Here is a 17,104-nt window from a genome sequence, read left to right as displayed (position 1 = left end):
AGTAGAGGAGGGGCTCCCCAGCTGCGTGAGACATGTACGGGCGAAGGTCCAAGTACTCGGGGTACTCCACAACCTACGGAGAGAGCAAGAGGGCTCAGAAGCCATCCTGAAATACTACGTGAACTAGCCTTCCAAGACTAAGGGCTAGAGGCGTAGAAAGACATCTCTGGGGCTGACGGCAACTCGGCGCTCCCTAAAGCTACGGGGCGTGGTTTGGGTGGCAGGAAACTGTTCTCGGCCAAAGCAGCTCTGCCGGAGCAGGGCACACGCTTCTCCTCCCGTGGGAACTCTCCTCTCCTGGCAAGGGAACGCAAAGACCTCAACGCCAACAGCCGGCGAAAGGCCCCGCTGCTTTGGGAAACCCCCTGCGCCAGGAAGAGGAGGTTGCGCTCCAGCTGCGTACACACCTTGCTGATCTTCCCGCCGGTGAAATCGTCAAACCTTTTCAGGCACACCGTGAGAACCATGGGCGCGCGATGGATTGTAAACCTCTTGGAGGCGGCGACCATCCTCTCACACCTTGGAAGCAAGCACAGAGGCGAGGGCTGAAACGCACCCTGCGACGCAGCCTTTCTTCCCCCCGGAAGGCCAGACAACCCTTCCCGTCTCACACATCCTTGCGCTATTTTAAAACTATTCAGCACTGTAAGGCCACGCTAAAGCCAGCCGCGTCGTCTCCTTCTGCATTCAGCCTACACGAAACGACGGCTTATGCTCGGCGACACGCAGCACCTTCACGCAGGATCTAGTACGATTAGGACGTTAGCGTTCATCTTACTGGCTACACCGATAGCAGTTTTCGCCCTCCAGCCGCTCAGGTCGGACAAAGCCCTCCAGAGCACCGGTGACAGAAGAGGCTGCCTGGAGGAGTGAGAAAGGAGAGCACTGAGCTGCGGGAAACACCCTCACCCAAACACCTCCTAGGAGTTTACGCAAAAACCTAGCTAGACGACGCTGAGGAGACCCGCCCTCAGCCTGCAAGCAGCGTCCGGAAGGAGACGGGACGAGCCTTTGGGGCTGAACATTGCCCTCCTTCCCAAGGGATTCCCAAGGCTACTGAGAGCCACCTCTCTGTGGCGCTGCACAGTTCAGCTACCGAGGGTGTGCAGGGTCACCACCAAGGAAAACAATACCACCCGCCAGGCCAGGAGCCAGACGGCTGCTGAGGGAGGGCAAAGGGAAGAAGGCTGAGAGGACGTCCAGGGTGCAGAGAGGACAATTCCCACTCGCCCGGCTTCAAGCCAGCACCCACAGGCAGACCGCTGCCACGGCCTCCCCAGAGGGACTCGGGCCATTCCGCTTCCCGCCCACCACCAAGCTCTCTTCGGGTCACAGGAGGCGTTGTTAAGCCAACCGCGTTGATTCTGGAAAGCTACAGGGGCCTTGGGATGCCCCGAAGCACAAGCGACAAGCCCTCTTACTTTCACGTCCAAAGGAACGTCCAGGAAGGCCTCGTAGGAACTGGAAACTGCCTTGCAGCTCAAGCACGTGACTGGAAGGCAAACCGAAACGCTCAGCGATAGGGGAGGTCGACCGTGCCCGTTCATGCTCCTCCTACCTACTGCGCCAGTCAGGCGTACAGCTGTTTATCACAGGCAGCAGGCAGAAGGGCACAGCCAGTCCCAAGGGGAACAACAGGTGGGGAGCAGTACCTCTGGATCTCAGACAGCCCCCAAAGATTTGATGGACGACGGTAGTCGATTGGGAAGAGGTGTCCAAGCTGGAAAGAAACGGTAAGGGGCAGAGAGTCACCTCCTCCAGGAGTTTTACTTGGCCTGAAAACCCTGGGCGCAGGTTCTCCTTGATGGGAGCACCTCAAGGAGTCCAAAGGGCTCGGGAGCATTGGAAAGGCAATTTGCTTGTGCTTACTCGCTGCTTCCGCTCAGGCAAGCGCTCTGCATGGCATCGACAGCAAGGCGGAGGAACTCGTGGGCGTCTTCCTGCACGCCCAGCTGGAAATGTTCTCCTATGCCTAAGAAAGAGGAAGTTAGTCCTTCTCTCCTCCGCGAACAGACGGAGACATGGCAAAGCACCTGAAGCGACTTACATGTCAGAACGCTGACGACACCCCAGGGCTCGATGGCACTGCCTGAGGAACGCAAGACGCTGTTCACGTGCGCTTCCATCCTGCACATCACGCAGACGCCTTGCTGACGACCTGAAGAGGGAGGCGGGAGGGAAGCAAGCTTCTCCGCTTAGCAAAATAGCCATAGCAACGGGAAACCTCACACAGGCCTTGGAGTCCCAGGAGCGGCCTCCACCCCTCCCAAGGCCCCCACGTCCCAACAAGCCCAGGACATTCGAGTGCGCAGAAGACACTCTTCAGAAGGACGCTGCTTCGCTGACAGAGCCTGTCTGTGCCACAGGCAAAGAGGGTTTAACTTGCAGGAGCTGGGACCAAGACGCGGGGCTACAAAGAGGCACCTTTCTGAAGGGGAAAGAGACACCTGGACAGGACAAGCGGCTTCTGGGCTTGAGTGGTCAAAGACGACCAACTCGGCGGGTTGAGAAAGGAGGGCGGCTTTGCTCCTAAGCTGAATTCCAGGTGCTGGGAACCCTTGGCAAGTGCCCAACGAACGAGGAGCTGTTCATCAAAGTACTCACACGACTGGCTGTGCTCCCGAGAGAGCAGGTAGTTGGCCAGAGGGGGTGTGTAGGTCAGGCACTGCAGGATGGAGTTGAGGAAGCACGTATTGCCCAGGTTGTGGAGTCCCGCTCCAGCTCCCTGTCGGTGCTGCCAGGCCAGGCAAATCTTCTCCGGGGGAAAGAGGACCCTTTGTGGAGGAGCCATTCCCTCGACAAGGACTGCAGGGAAACGACATTGGGGAAGAGGTGAGAAGGCAGCCCTGCTGCTGTCAGACCTTTCTGCCAGCAAGGACACCTTTCAGTGTCTTGTGCCTAGCGGCAGAGGAGTGACACAAGGTGCTTTCCTGTCTCTAATGGAGAACACCTGGGTAAGCCTGGCTGCTAGCAGGAAAGCGCCCCAGGATTCGCCCTAGGCTCTCAGCGCACCAGCAGGCAGGGATGGAGCCCCAGCCGCGCCCGTTGCCTTTGGCGTTGGCAAAGGACGAGCCTGCTGGCGAAGCCGCTACTCACAGGAGTCGTTCCCCGTTGCGGCCATCGCTCCTCTCGGGAACAGAGGGGAAGGCTCCGGATGGCAAAGGACGTCGGTAGGCGCTCCAGAGAGAGAGCGGCGCCGAGCCTGCCGCCTGATTGCAAAGAAATAACCGCAGATCACCAAAAGGGTTTAAAAAAGCGCCACACGAAACCCACAGAACGGTATCTGCCCTCAAATCTCTTTCGGTGGTGCTCGGAACTGCGGCAGAGCTGCAGGCTGACGCCTTTCCCAGCGCTGTCCCAGGGCCCCAGTCCACAGCACCTTCAAAGGCCCTTGGGAAAGGCTCCAATGCACGGCACCTTCTCTGAAGAGGACCTGCTGCTGGCCTGTGGCCAGCGTTAGCAACACAGCCCGCCGCCTCTCTAGCCCACGCTTTCCCACCTTGCGTGCAGGAGCGACCGGCTTTGGGCTGCTACTTGAGCAGCTCCCGCTGCCGTGCTCCTCCTCTGCCAGCCTTCCTACCGCAGCACTCAGGGTGGGCTTCTCGTCCTTCTAGGCTGAGCCCAACGCCTCACGCTGCACTGCCACCCCCCCACCCCCTACTTGCCCCTCCTAGGATACGGCAAAGAAAGAACAACTGCCAAACAGCAGCGCTACCCATAGCCCACGTGTGGCCAGCCTACAAAGGTGCGATGGCTCAGCCCAGGGCTGGCAAGGTACAGACCAGCCTCTCCTTTCATCCCATAGCGACCTACTCTGCCATCTGCCCTGCAAGTCACGTCACGGTTACCTTTGAGAGAGGAGGGAAGCTGGGCAGAAGTGGGCAGGAAACGAGGAATGCTTGGAAAAAAGGAGCCGCGCGAGCAGCAAAGGCAGGAGCCGAGTTGTCCCGAAGGCCAGCTCAGCCCAACTGGCCTTCGCTGGCCCGCTCCTCAGGATCACAGGCCCTGGCCGGGTGAGCTCACAAGCGCCGGGCGGGTGCCGCATCACCGCCCCTTTGTGACACGGGGACGCACGGGGACGCGCTGCGGCCAGCAGCCGCCACAGCCCGGGCACCTCCTGTAGCCAGCAGCTGGCAGCCCCCGGGCTTCCCCACGCGCTGCTGCCCAAGCGCCGTCTGTCCGCCGGCAGAGCTCCCACCTCTTCGCCGAGCCACACAGCCAGACGGACGAAGCGCTGGCCAGGCCTGGAAGCGCTCCTGCTCGCACCTTTGCCTGCCACCTGCGCTCGCTGAGGCTTTCCTTTCTGCTCTGCCCAGCTACAGGACTGTGTCCGTGACACTGGTGTAGCAAAGCACCCGGGCTCTCGCAGGTTCTTTTCCAAGCAGTTTGATCTGCCCCCCACCAGCTACAACCACAGCCTGACTCTGAACGAGAGCTACCAAAGAAACGCCCTCAGCAACTGCGCTGCATTGACCTTGGCTGCCTCTCTCACCCTCCAGCTCCCCAAAACATTGGTGGGCAGCGCCTTAGCACCTGGATTCACCCCTTGACCTGCTCGGAGCCCGGGGAGCATTGCTTCCAGCGCACGCTGGGGCCCTGCCACAGCAGCACTAGCAGGCTCCAGAGCCCTTTCCCTGGCACCAGCCAGCAGCCAAGCGCCGCATTCAATGCTCACGCCACAAGCTCACCGAGCAGGACAAAGGCAGCTTTGCTTCCAAGCCTCCTCTAGCACCGCTCCTCCAGCTGGCAGCCATCCCACACTCCTAGGTGCAGAGGGACCTCACTGCTGAGCTCAGGGCAGGGTCAGGGCTCCGGAGCTGGCAGCGCCCAGTGCCACCCAGGAAAGCAGGGCACCCTGGCAGCTGGAGGTTGAGCAGGGTGTGCCCGCTCCTCACTCACACGCTTCAGCCACAGCTCGTGTGCTGGGGCAGCACGGCATTCGCTACCCTTCACAAAGAGCCACGGCAGGCGGGCTGGCTTGGCTGAACGTGGCTGAAGAGCGCCTGTGCCCCGAGGGGCGCCTTTTGCCGAAGGCATCTTGGGCATAAGGTGGCCGGGCCAGAGTTCTTTCTTCTTTGACTTTCTATAGCATTCTTCCTCTGAAGGTGCCGGGGTGGGGGCGGGCGGGGCAGAAGAAAGGAAGAAACACCATTCCTTGCTGTCAGGACTAAAGGCTCCAAGGAAGCTGAGCAGAAGCAGGTGCCGGAGCTCGGCCTCGGGATGGCAGCAGGACCCCCTGGCCGAATCGCCAGCTCCTCTCGGGCTGGTGACACCTGCCAACTTGCTGAGGAGGCGCTCTGCCCCATCACCCAGAGCTAACGTTAGGGGAGGAAGGGGCGAAGCAGGACCAGAGCCACTATTGACCCCCGGGAGACACCGCTACGTCCTGGCCTTGCGCTGGGCTTGCTGCCACCGAGCGGCACCCTCTGGGCCCGGCCGTTCAGCCCCTTTCAGTCCCGCTTGCTGTCGGCTCATCCAGCCCACTTCCATTCGAGTGGCTCCAACGCCGTGTTTAGAAAGAAGAGACTGCAAGATGGGCGCACGCAAGCACACAGCTTTCAAAATCCCACGCCACAAACCTCCCACGCTGGCTATTTCCGCCAATTGCCCCAAAGCCTCCAGACAAGAAAACACCCCGTAAGCTCACGCCTGCAAGGCCAACGACTGTTTTTAATGCCGGATTTGGCTTTGCTGCCCGTTGCCTCCCAGCGAGCGCTGTTTTTTGCAAGGCGATCCCAAAAGCTGAACGCAGGCTAGAGCTCTTCCTCGAGGGACCTGTGGGCAGGCGTGCCAGCCGGCAGAGCCGTCCAGCTCTCTGGAAGCTCTCTTTGAGTCCTTCCTGGCCAGAGGCAGATCTGGGAGGAGAGACAGGGTGGGCTGCCGGCGCCCTTTGTGCAGCTTGGTCCCTGCTGGGGGCGGTCTGGCTGCTTCCTGGATTATTCTTCCTCCTCTTCGGCATTGCGGGAGTCAGATGCTGCGCTCCTCCCGCATCCAGGGTCACAATCTGCCCCCGCCACCACTGCAGCGCCCCGAGTGCCTGTCCCACCTGCATCTCTTGACTGCTGAGACCCTCCTCCTCCTGCCCCTCTCCCTCTCCCTGCCCCTGCTAAGGGCTCCTAGTCCATGGTGACCACAAACAGGCTGTGGGGATCATAGCCGTGCCGTGGGGATCTGCTCCCCACTCCGCGCTCCGCTGAGTTTGCTCCCAAGCAGCCCTGGCTGCGGGAGCCCCCTTGGAGCCGGCGTTGGAGGGCCTCGGGAGCTGCATCGCCTCTTGGGGCTCGGGCACAACGCGGAGGACTTGTTCTCTACCTCTTCCTCTTGCGTGCTGAGCGGCGGCGCCCCGTGTGCTCCACAGGGGGGCTGTGGATATCATTGCCCCGCTGACAGCATCTTCTCTGCTCCCTCTGCTTTGGCAGGCTCTGCTCCTGAGCAGCACTGGCTGCGCGAGCTGACTGGCAGCTGCTCTTGGAGGGCCCTGGAGCTGCGCCGTGCCTGGGAGCGCAGTCAACACTCGCAGGGCTAGTTCTCTTCCTCCTCCCTGCTGAGTGCTCGTAGTCCGTGGGGTCCACGACCCAGCTGCGGAGATCCCTGCCCCACTGCGGCGATCTGCTCCGGGGCCTCTCCCTGCCACCCTTCCTCTGGGAAGAAGGGCTCGCTCCACGCTCCTCCTCCTTGCTGCCCTCCTGCATGGTGTGCAGCAGACGGCCCGAGGGCGGAGAGCAGACCAGGCAGTCAGCTTTCCTTCTGGACACCAGCCTTGTCAAGCTGCAGAAGAAGCGATGCCAGCAGAAGCCCACGCAGGAGGCAATGCTGAGCCTGCCTGGCCAGATGGGGCCCAGCCAGCCTGCAGATGCCTCCCGTGCACCTGCCCAGGTGGGCTGGCTGCTGCTGGCTCTTGCGGAGGAGCCGCTGTCCCCTGGAGAGTCCTCCATGCCCGCTGCCACGTCCTGCAAGGAGAGCTGGGATAGGGTCCTGCCCTTCCCTCCTCAAGGGAGCAGAGCCGCGGGAAGCCCCAGAAGGTGCCTGAGGGGACAGCTAAGGGCCTTCCAGAGCCTCTCCTGGAGGGCTGCAGAGGCGGAAGGGCCAAAGGCGCACCAATGGGACGGATCTAGGGGGGGTGCTTTGAGAGGGAGCAGCGTCGCAACTGTCAACAGCGGTGCCGCGTGCCAGGGAAAAGAGAGCGATGCCAAGATGCCAGAAAGAAGCCCACTGCCCACGTGCTGCCCTCAGCCACCTCCCCGGGGTTACCTTGGTCTGTCGAGGCTCACCCTCTGCTCCCACAGAACCCACTTGCTTCCTGCTGGACCCCCACAGGCTGGGGAAGGAAGGGGCATACGATGGTGCCGGTGAGGAAGCAGCCATTTCGCCAGCTTTCCGATCAGAGCACCTGGAGAATAAAAACAAAGAGAGGCATCTCTCTTTAGGGCTCTTCTTGCAGCCTCCTCTCGGCTTCAGTCCTTTTGTGGGAGCGGTTTCTACGACAGAGGGAAGATGCAACCAGGGCCACAAATGGCATTCTGGCAAGTTCAGCTGGGGTCTTCCCCAATCCCCCTGTCGGAGCAAGGCCTCGTCTTTATAACCCCTATGGCCTCCATTTCATAGAATCGTAGAATCATCAGGCAGTTTGGACTGGAAGGGACCTGAAAGATCACCTCGTTCCACCTCCCCTGCCCTGGCCACAGACACCTTCCACCAGACCACGTTGCTCAAAGCCCCGTCCAGCCTGGCCTCCAACACCTCCCGGGAGAGGGCACCTACAGCTTCCCTGGGCAACCTGTGCCAGGGCCTCGCCACCCTCACCCTCAAGGATTTCTTCCTAACAGATAGCTAACCAAAACCTACCCTCCCTTGCTTTCAAACCGGACCCCCTCTTCCTACCACCACACTCCCTGATAAAGAGTCCCTCCCCACCTCGCCTGTAGGCCCCCTTTAAGTACTCTTCCCTACGTCAGCCAGCTTCACAGAGCAGGCAAGCAGCACCAGCCTAAAGCCCGCTAGGGAAAGATAACCACTGACGTGGGGTAGCTCAGCTCTGACAGCGCTGAATGGGGCGGCCTGTACTCGCTCTCCTGTGAGAGAAACGCTCGGGGGGATGAGAAGAAAATCAGCACAAACCAGGAGAGGAAACCGATTCTAAACAGGTTTTAGTACCGCTTGTTATTTATTACCTGATGTAAAACAGCAGATACGCTTGCTGCCTGAGCACGGTGTCGATGCCACAACGATCCACAGACTCATCGTCCATCTTATACCACGCTCCGCTGCTGGCCTGCAAAGAAAGGCGTCGGTATCTGGAGATGAACGGCACGGTGCCTCCACCAACCCAGGCAGAGAACTGCAGAACCAAGAGAAAGCCAAAACCAACCCAGCCCGGCCCCTAAGGAGACCTTCTCGCCAAGACCCTCGGCTGCCAGTAACACTGCCGTGAAAGCGTGTCTTCGGCAGGGTAGATTTTGCCCTGCCTTGCTAGGCAGGACGTCCCTCTTTACCTTTGTGTAGCAGAAATAGTGTCCGTGATAACAGCTGGGACCGCGGTGCACCACGACAGCATATAAGGAGTAGAGGAGGGGCTCCCCAGCTGCGTGAGACATGTACGGGCGAAGGTCCAAGTACTCGGGGTACTCCACAACCTACGGAGAGAGCAAGAGGGCTCAGAAGCCATCCTGAAATACTACGTGAACTAGCCTTCCAAGACTAAGGGCTAGAGGCGTAGAAAGACATCTCTGGGGCTGACGGCAACTCGGCGCTCCCTAAAGCTACGGGGCGTGGTTTGGGTGGCAGGAAACTGTTCTCGGCCAAAGCAGCTCTGCCGGAGCAGGGCACGCGCTTCTCCTCCCGCGGGAACTCTCCTCTCCTGGCAAGGGAACGCAAAGACCTCAACGCCAACAGCCGGCGAAAGGCCCCGCTGCTTTGGGAAACCCCCTGCGCCAGGAAGAGGAAGTTGCGCTCCAGCTGCGTACACACCTTGCTGATCTTCCCGCCGGTGAAATCGTCAAACCTTTTCAGGCACACCGTGAGAACCATGGGCGCGCGATGGATTGTAAACCTCTTGGAGGCGGCGACCATCCTCTCACACCTTGGAAGCAAGCACAGAGGCGAGGGCTGAAACGCACCCTGCGACGCAGCCTTTCTTCCCCCCGGAAGGCCAGACAACCCTTCCCGTCTCACACATCCTTGCGCTATTTTAAAACTATTCAGCACTGTAAGGCCACGCTAAAGCCAGCTGCGTCGTCTCCTTGTGCGTTAAGCCTACACGAAACGACGGCTTATGCTCGGCGACACGCAGCACCTTCACGCAGGATCTAGTACGATTAGGACGTTAGCGTTCATCTTACTGGCTACACCGATAGCAGTTTTCGCCCTCCAGCCGCTCAGGTCGGACAAAGCCCTCCAGAGCACCGGTGACAGAAGAGGCTGCCTGGAGGAGTGAGAAAGGAGAGCACTGAGCTGCGGGAAACACCCTCACCCAAACACCTCCTAGGAGTTTACGCAAAAACCTAGCTAGACGACGCTGAGGAGACCCGCCCTCAGCCTGCAAGCAGCGTCCGGAAGGAGACGGGACGAGCCTTTGGGGCTGAACATCGCCCTCCTTCCCAAGGGATTCCCAAGGCTACCGAGAGCCACCTCTCTGTGGCGCTGCACAGTTCAGCTACCGAGGGTGTGCAGGGTCACCACCAAGGAAAACAATACCACCCGCCAGGCCAGGAGCCAGACGGCTGCTGAGGGAGGGCAAAGGGAAGAAGGCTGAGAGGACGTCCAGGGTGCAGAGAGGACAATTCCCACTCGCCCGCCTTCAAGCCAGCACCCACAGGCAGACCGCTGCCACGGCCTCCCCAGAGGGACTCGGGCCATTCCGCTTCCCGCCCACCACCAAGCTCTCTTCGGGTCACAGGAGGCGTTGTTAAGCCAACCGCGTTGATTCTGGAAAGCTACAGGGGCCTTGGGATGCCCCGAAGCACAAGCGACAAGCCCTCTTACTTTCACGTCCAAAGGAACGTCCAGGAAGGCCTCGTAGGAACTGGAAACTGCCTTGCAGCTCAAGCACGTGACTGGAAGGCAAACCGAAACGCTCAGCGATAGGGGAGGTCGACCGTGCCCGTTCATGCTCCTCCTACCTACTGCGCCAGTCAGACGTACAGCTGTTTATCACAGGCAGCAGGCAGAAGGGCACAGCCAGTCCCAAGGGGAACAACAGGTGGGGAGCAGTACCTCTGGATCTCAGAGAGCCCCCAAAGATTTGATGGACGACGGTAGTCGATTGGGAAGAGATGTCCAAGCTGGAAAGAAACGGTAAGGGGCAGAGAGTCACCTCCTCCAGGAGTTTTACTTGGCCTGAAAACCCTGGGCGTAGGTTCTCCTTGATGGGAGCACCTCAAGGAGTCCAAAGGGCTCGGGAGCATTGGAAAGGCAATTTGCTTGTGCTTACTCGCTGCTTCCGCTCAGGCAAGCGCTCTGCATGGCATCGACAGCAAGGCGGAGGAACTCGTGGGCGTCTTCCTGCACGCCCAGCTGGAAATGTTCTCCTATGCCTAAGAAAGAGGAAGTTAGTCCTTCTCTCCTCCGCGAACAGACGGAGACATGGCAAAGCACCTGAAACGACTTACATGTCAGAACGCTGACGACACCCCAGGGCTCGATGGCACTGCCTGAGGAACGCAAGACGCTGTTCACGTGCGCTTCCATCCTGCACATCACGCAGACGCCTTGCTGACGACCTGAAGAGGGAGGCGGGAGGGAAGCAAGCTTCTCCGCTTAGCAAAATAGCCATAGCAACGGGAAACCTCACACAGACCTTGGAGTCCCAGGAGCGGCCTCCACCCCTCCCAAGGCCCCCACGTCCCAACAAGCCCAGGACATTCGAGTGCGCAGAAGACACTCTTCAGAAGGACGCTGCTTCGCTGACAGAGCCTGTCTGTGCCACAGGCAAAGAGGGTTTAACTTGCAGGAGCTGGGACCAAGACGCGGGGCTACAAAGAGGCGCCTTTCTGAAGGGGAAAGAGACACCTGGACAGGACAAGCGGCTTCTGGGCTTGAGTGGTCAAAGACGACCAACTCGGCGGGTTGAGAAAGGAGGGCGGCTTTGCTCCTAAGCTGAATTCCAGGTGCTGGGAACCCTTGGCAAGTGCCCAACGAACGAGGAGCTGTTCATCAAAGTACTCACACGACTGGCTGTGCTCCCGAGAGAGCAGGTAGTTGGCCAGAGGGGGTGTGTAGGTCAGGCACTGCAGGATGGAGTTGAGGAAGCACGTATTGCCCAGGTTGTGGAGTCCCGCTCCAGCTCCCTGTCGGCGCTGCCAGGCCAGGCAAATCTTCTCCGGGGGAAAGAGGACCCTTTGTGGAGGAGCCATTCCCTCGACAAGGACTGCAGGGAAACGACATTGGGGAAGAGGTGAGAAGGCAGCCCTGCTGCTGTCAGACCTTTCTGCCAGCAAGGACACCTTTCAGTGTCTTGTGCCTAGCGGCAGAGGAGTGACACAAGGTGCTTTCCTGTCTCTAATGGAGAACACCTGGGTAAGCCTGGCTGCTAGCAGGAAAGCGCCCCAGGATTCGCCCTAGGCTCTCAGCGCACCAGCAGGCAGGGATGGAGCCCCAGCCGCGCCCGTTGCCTTTGGCGTTGGCAAAGGACGAGCCTGCTGGCGAAGCCGCTACTCACAGGAGTCGTTCCCCGTTGCGGCCATCGCTCCTCTCGGGAACAGAGGGGAAGGCTCCGGATGGCAAAGGATGTCGGGAGGCGCTCCAGAGAGAGAGCAGCGCCGAGCCTGCCGCCTGATTGCAAAGAAATAACCGCAGCTCACCAAAAGGATTTAAAAAAGCGCCACACGAAACCCACAGAACGGTATCTGCCCTCAAATCTCTTTCGGTGGTGCTCGGAACTGCGGCAGAGCTGCAGGCTGACGCCTTTCCCAGCGCTGTCCCAGGGCCCCAGTCCACAGCACCTTCAAAGGCCCTTGGGAAAGGCTCCAATGCACGGCACCTTCTCTGAAGAGGACCTGCTGCTGGCCTGTGGCCAGCGTTAGCAACACAGCCCGCCGCCTCTCTAGCCCACGCTTTCCCACCTTGCGTGCAGGAGCGACCGGCTTTGGGCTGCTACTTGAGCAGCTCCCGCTGCCGTGCTCCTCCTCTGCCAGCCTTCCTACCGCAGCACTCAGGGTGGGCTTCTCGTCCTTCTAGGCTGAGCCCAACGCCTCACGCTGCACTGCCACCCCCCCACCCCCTACTTGCCCCTCCTAGGATACGGCAAAGAAAGAACAACTGCCAAACAGCAGCGCTACCCATAGCCCACGTGTGGCCAGCCTACAAAGGTGCGATGGCTCAGCCTAGGGCTGGCAAGGTACAGACCAGCCTCTCCTTTCATCCCACAGCGACCTACTCTGCCATCTGCCCTGCAAGTCACGTCACGGTTACCTTTGAGAGAGGAGGGAAGCTGGGCAGAAGTGGGCAGGAAACGAGGAATGCTTGGAAAAAAGGAGCCGCGCGAGCAGCAAAGGCAGGAGCCGAGTTGTCCCGAAGGCCAGCTCAGCCCAACTGGCCTTCGCTGGCCCGCTCCTCAGGATCACAGGCCCTGGCCGGGTGAGCTCACAAGCGCCGGGCGGGTGCCGCATCACCGCCCCTTTGTGACACGGGGACGCATGGGGACGCGCTGCGGCCAGCAGCCGCCACAGCCCGGGCACCTCCTGTAGCCAGCAGCTGGCAGCCCCCGGGCTTCCCCACGCGCTGCTGCCCAAGCGCCGTCTGTCCGCCGGCAGAGCTCCCACCTCTTCGCCGAGCCACACAGCCAGACGGACGAAGCGCTGGCCAGGCCTGGAAGCGCTCCTGCTCGCACCTTTGCCTGCCACCTGCGCTCGCTGAGGCTTTCCTTTCTGCTCTGCCCAGCTACAGGACTGTGTCCGTGACACTGGTGTAGCAAAGCACCCGGGCTCTCGCAGCTTCTTTTCCAAGGAGTTTGAGCTGCCCCCCACCAGCTACAGCCACAGCCTGACTCTGAACGAGAGCTACCAAAGAAACGCCCTCAGCAACTGCGCTGCATTGACCTTGGCTGCCTCTCTCACCCTCCAGCTCCCCAAAACATTGGTGGGCAGCGCCTTAGCACCTGGATTCACCCCTTGACCTGCTCGGAGCCCGGGGAGCATTGCTTCCAGCGCACGCTGGGGCCCTGCCACAGCAGCACTAGCAGGCTCCAGAGCCCTTTCCTGTAGGGGAATAGACAGGGATCGGCGACTGGAAGATCACGGGCTGTGACGGAAAGATAGACTCCTCCCCATAGGAGTGGCAGGAACAGGAACCGCGAGAGCTATATAAGCGCGTGACGCAGCTAAATAAACAGACATTTTGTATCCATCATATTGGTGTCTGTGCATCACTGTCCCCAGGGTGGGTAGAGCCCTGTGTCCCGGAGGTATGCGGCCCAAGATAAGTTCTCCTGTAGAAGCGTACAGCTACACTTTCCCTGGCACCAGCCAGCAGCCAAGCGCCGCATTCAATGCTCACGCCACAAGCTCACCGAGCAGGACAAAGGCAGCTTTGCTTCCAAGCCTCCTCTAGCACCGCTCCTCCAGCTGGCAGCCATCCCACACTCCTAGGTGCAGAGGGACCTCACTGCTGAGCTCAGGGCAGGGTCAGGGCTCCGGAGCTGGCAGCGCCCAGTGCCACCCAGGAAAGCAGGGCACCCTGGCAGCTGGAGGTTGAGCAGGGTGTGCCCGCTCCTCACTCACACGCTTCAGCCACAGCTCGTGTGCTGGGGCAGCACGGCATTCGCTACCCTTCACAAAGAGCCACGGCAGGCGGGCTGGCTTGGCTGAACGTGGCTGAAGAGCGCCTGTGCCCCGAGGGGCGCCTTTTGCCGAAGGCATCTTGGGCATAAGATGGCCGGGCCAGAGATCTTTCTGCTTTGACTTTCTATAGCATTCTTCCTCTGAAGGTGCCGGGGTGGGGGCGGGCGGGGCAGAAGAAAGGAAGAAACACCATTCCTTGCTGTCAGGACTAAAGGCTCCAAGGAAGCTGAGCAGAAGCAGGTGCCGGAGCTCGGCCTCGGGATGGCAGCAGGACCCCCTGGCCGAATCGCCAGCTCCTCTCGGGCTGGTGACACCTGCCAACTTGCTGAGGAGGCGCTCTGCCCCATCACGCAGAGCTAACGTTAGGTGAGGAAGGGGCGAAGCACGACCAGAGCCACTACTGACCCCCGGGAGACACCGCTATGTCCTGGCCTTGCGCTAGGCTTGCTGCCACCGAGCGGCACCCTCTGGGCCCGGCCGTTCAGCCCCTTTCAGTCCCGCTCGCTGTCGGCTCATCCAGCCCACTTCCATTCGAGTGGCTCCAACGCCGTGTTTAGAAAGAAGAGACTGCAAGACGGGCGCACGCAAGCACACAGCTTTCAAAATCCCACGCCACAAACCTCCCACGCTGGCTATTTCCGCCAATTGCCCCAAAGCCTCCAGACAAGAAAACACCCCGTAAGCTCACGCCTGCAAGGCCAACGACTGTTTTTAATGCCGGATTTGGCTTTGCTGCCCGTTGCCTCCCAGCGAGCGCTGTTTTTTGCAAGGCGATCCCAAAAGCTGAACGCAGGCTAGAGCTCTTCCTCGAGGGACCTGTGGGCAGGCGTGCCAGCCGGCAGAGCCGTCCAGCTCTCTGGAAGCTCTCTTTGAGTCCTTCCTGGCCAGAGGCAGATCTGGGAGGAGAGACAGGGTGGGCTGCCGGCGCCCTTTGTGCAGCTTGGTCCCTGCTGGGGGCGGTCTGGCTGCTTCCTGGATTATTCTTCCTCCTCTTCGGCATTGCGGGAGTCAGATGCTGCGCTCCTCCCGCATCCAGGGTCACAATCTGCCCCCGCCACCGCTGCAGCGCCCCGAGTGCCTGTCCCACCTGCATCTCTCGACTGCTGAGACCCTCCTCCTCCTGCCCCTCTCCCTCTCCCTGCCCCTGCTAAGGGCTCCTAGTCCATGGTGACCACAAACAGGCTGTGGGGATCATAGCCGTGCCGTGGGGATCTGCTCCCCACTCCGCGCTCCGCTGAGTTTGCTCCCAAGCAGCCCTGGCTGCGGGAGCCCCCTTGGAGCCGGCGTTGGAGGGCCTCGGGAGCTGCATCGCCTCTTGGGGCTCGGGCACAACGCGGAGGACTTGTTCTCTCCCTCTTCCTCTTGCGTGCTGAGCGGCGGTGCCCCGTGTGCTCCACAGGGGGGCTGTGGATATCATTGCCCCGCTGACAGCATCTTCTCTGCTCCCTCTGCTTTGGCAGGCTCTGCTCCTGAGCAGCACTGGCTGCGCGAGCTGACTGGCAGCTGCTCTTGGAGGGCCCTGGAGCTGCGCCGTGCCTGGGAGCGCAGTCAACACTCGCAGGGCTAGTTCTCTTCCTCCTCCCTGCTGAGTGCTCGTAGTCCGTGGGGTCCACGACCCAGCTGCGGAGATCCCTGCCCCACTGCGGCGATCTGCTCCGGGGCCTCTCCCTGCCACCCTTCCTCTGGGAAGAAGGGCTCGCTCCACGCTCCTCCTCCTCGCTGCCCTCCTGCATGGTGTGCAGCAGAGAGTCCAAGTGTTGAGATACGAAGAATTTTATAAGTAAAATCAATCAGTAATAATCATAATAATAATTATATATAGAAAAAGGAAATAAAGCAGAAGGGGAAATGTTAAAAATAAGCCAAACCAACATCAAGTAAAGTAACCATCCAGCAAACACCCCCTGCCCCCAAGGCACCATTGCCTCCCTCCTAGCCCGGCCCCCCAACTTGATATCCTGGCATTTCATCATATGATACAGAATATCCACAGGGTAGCTCAGGTCAGCTCCCCCAGCAATGCCCCCCCCCAGCATCCCACGCCCCCTGCAGAACATGAGAAGCTGGAAACATCCTTGACCTGTACAAGCACCACCTGGCAACACTTAGCACCAAATTCACAATTACTTAGCAACAACCAAAATATCAGTGTGCCATCAACATCAGTCTTATACTAAATCCAAACCACAGCACGCCAGCTACAGTGAGGAAAACAAACTCCATCCCATCCAAAACCATGACAATATCCACGCCTGATTCCATACCATTTACATCATGCTCAGGTCCCACACTATCCAGTACAGCCTCATTCACCACCCCCTACTCCTTCCCATCCTTTGATATAATTCACAGATAACATTCCCCTAGTCTATGGACTACCCCTGTAAAATGTCTGTAAAATATCCACAAGTGTCCACAAAATGCCTATTCAGTTCATTTAGTCCGTGACTTCAGGCTCCATCTATCGTATCAGTCTTTCAGGGCAGGAGAGATGGTGTGTGTGGTGTTGGATTGTTGCATGCCGAAGTCAGTTCTTGTTCCATCACTGCTGCACTTGGCTTGGTTCAATCAAAGTTCATTCTCCACGAACTGGAAGATTCCTACCGTGATACCATTGATATGGCATATAGCAACCACAGAAGAGATGACATACAACATTATATAGCAATTAGCACCCTACCATTCAGTTCATTGGCTGTTTTCACCCAAAATCAAATCCCCTTGAGGCACATATCGGATTTCTCCATCCTCGCGCATCACCCACCAAGTGCACCCAGGTCCTCGAGCAAAAGCAATCCCATGAATGGGTTTGCCTTTACCCAAGACAGGAATAACCCAGACTGTTTTCCCCAGGATACTTTTCACATGCACTACAGGGACTCTGTCCCCTTCCACAGTACGTAAGGGTTCTGCCTGGGCAAGGCCAGCTCTATTGGCAGATCCCCCAGTGCTGACTAACCAGGTGGCTTTTGCTAAATGTGTATCCCAGTGTTTGAACGTCCCACCCCCCCCATTGCTCTCTGTAGTCTTTAACAGCCCAGTGAATCGTTCGATTTTCCCAGAGGCTGGTGCGTGACAGGGGGTGTGATATACCCACTCAATGCCGCGCTCTTTGGCCCAGGTGTCTATAGGGTTGTTTCAGAAATTAGTCCTGTTGTCTGACTCCATTCTCTCTGGGGTGCCATGTCGCCATAGGACTTGTTTTTCCAGGCCCAGGATAGTGTGTCGGGCAGTGGCGTGGGGCACGGGGTATGCTTCCAGCCAGCGGGTGCTTCCACCATGGTGAGCACATGGCGCTTGCCTGGGCAGGTCCGTAGGAGTGTGATATA

At 59.5% G+C, this 17,104-nt stretch overlaps 1 protein-coding gene across 1 annotated transcript in view; it reads right to left on the bottom strand.

Annotated features, from left to right (window-relative positions):
- Positions 1 to 17,104, bottom strand: part of LOC135317012 (germ cell-less protein-like 1) — a 109,929-nt gene that overhangs the window by 91,755 nt on the left and 1,070 nt on the right. The window lies entirely within an intron of this gene.

This window comes from Phalacrocorax carbo, chromosome 24, assembly GCF_963921805.1.
Source record: "Phalacrocorax carbo chromosome 24, bPhaCar2.1, whole genome shotgun sequence".
NCBI classification, from domain to species: domain Eukaryota; kingdom Metazoa; phylum Chordata; class Aves; order Suliformes; family Phalacrocoracidae; genus Phalacrocorax; species Phalacrocorax carbo.
Note: the sequence above shows the minus strand (reverse complement) of the source record. Positions and strands in the feature narration are given on the sequence as shown.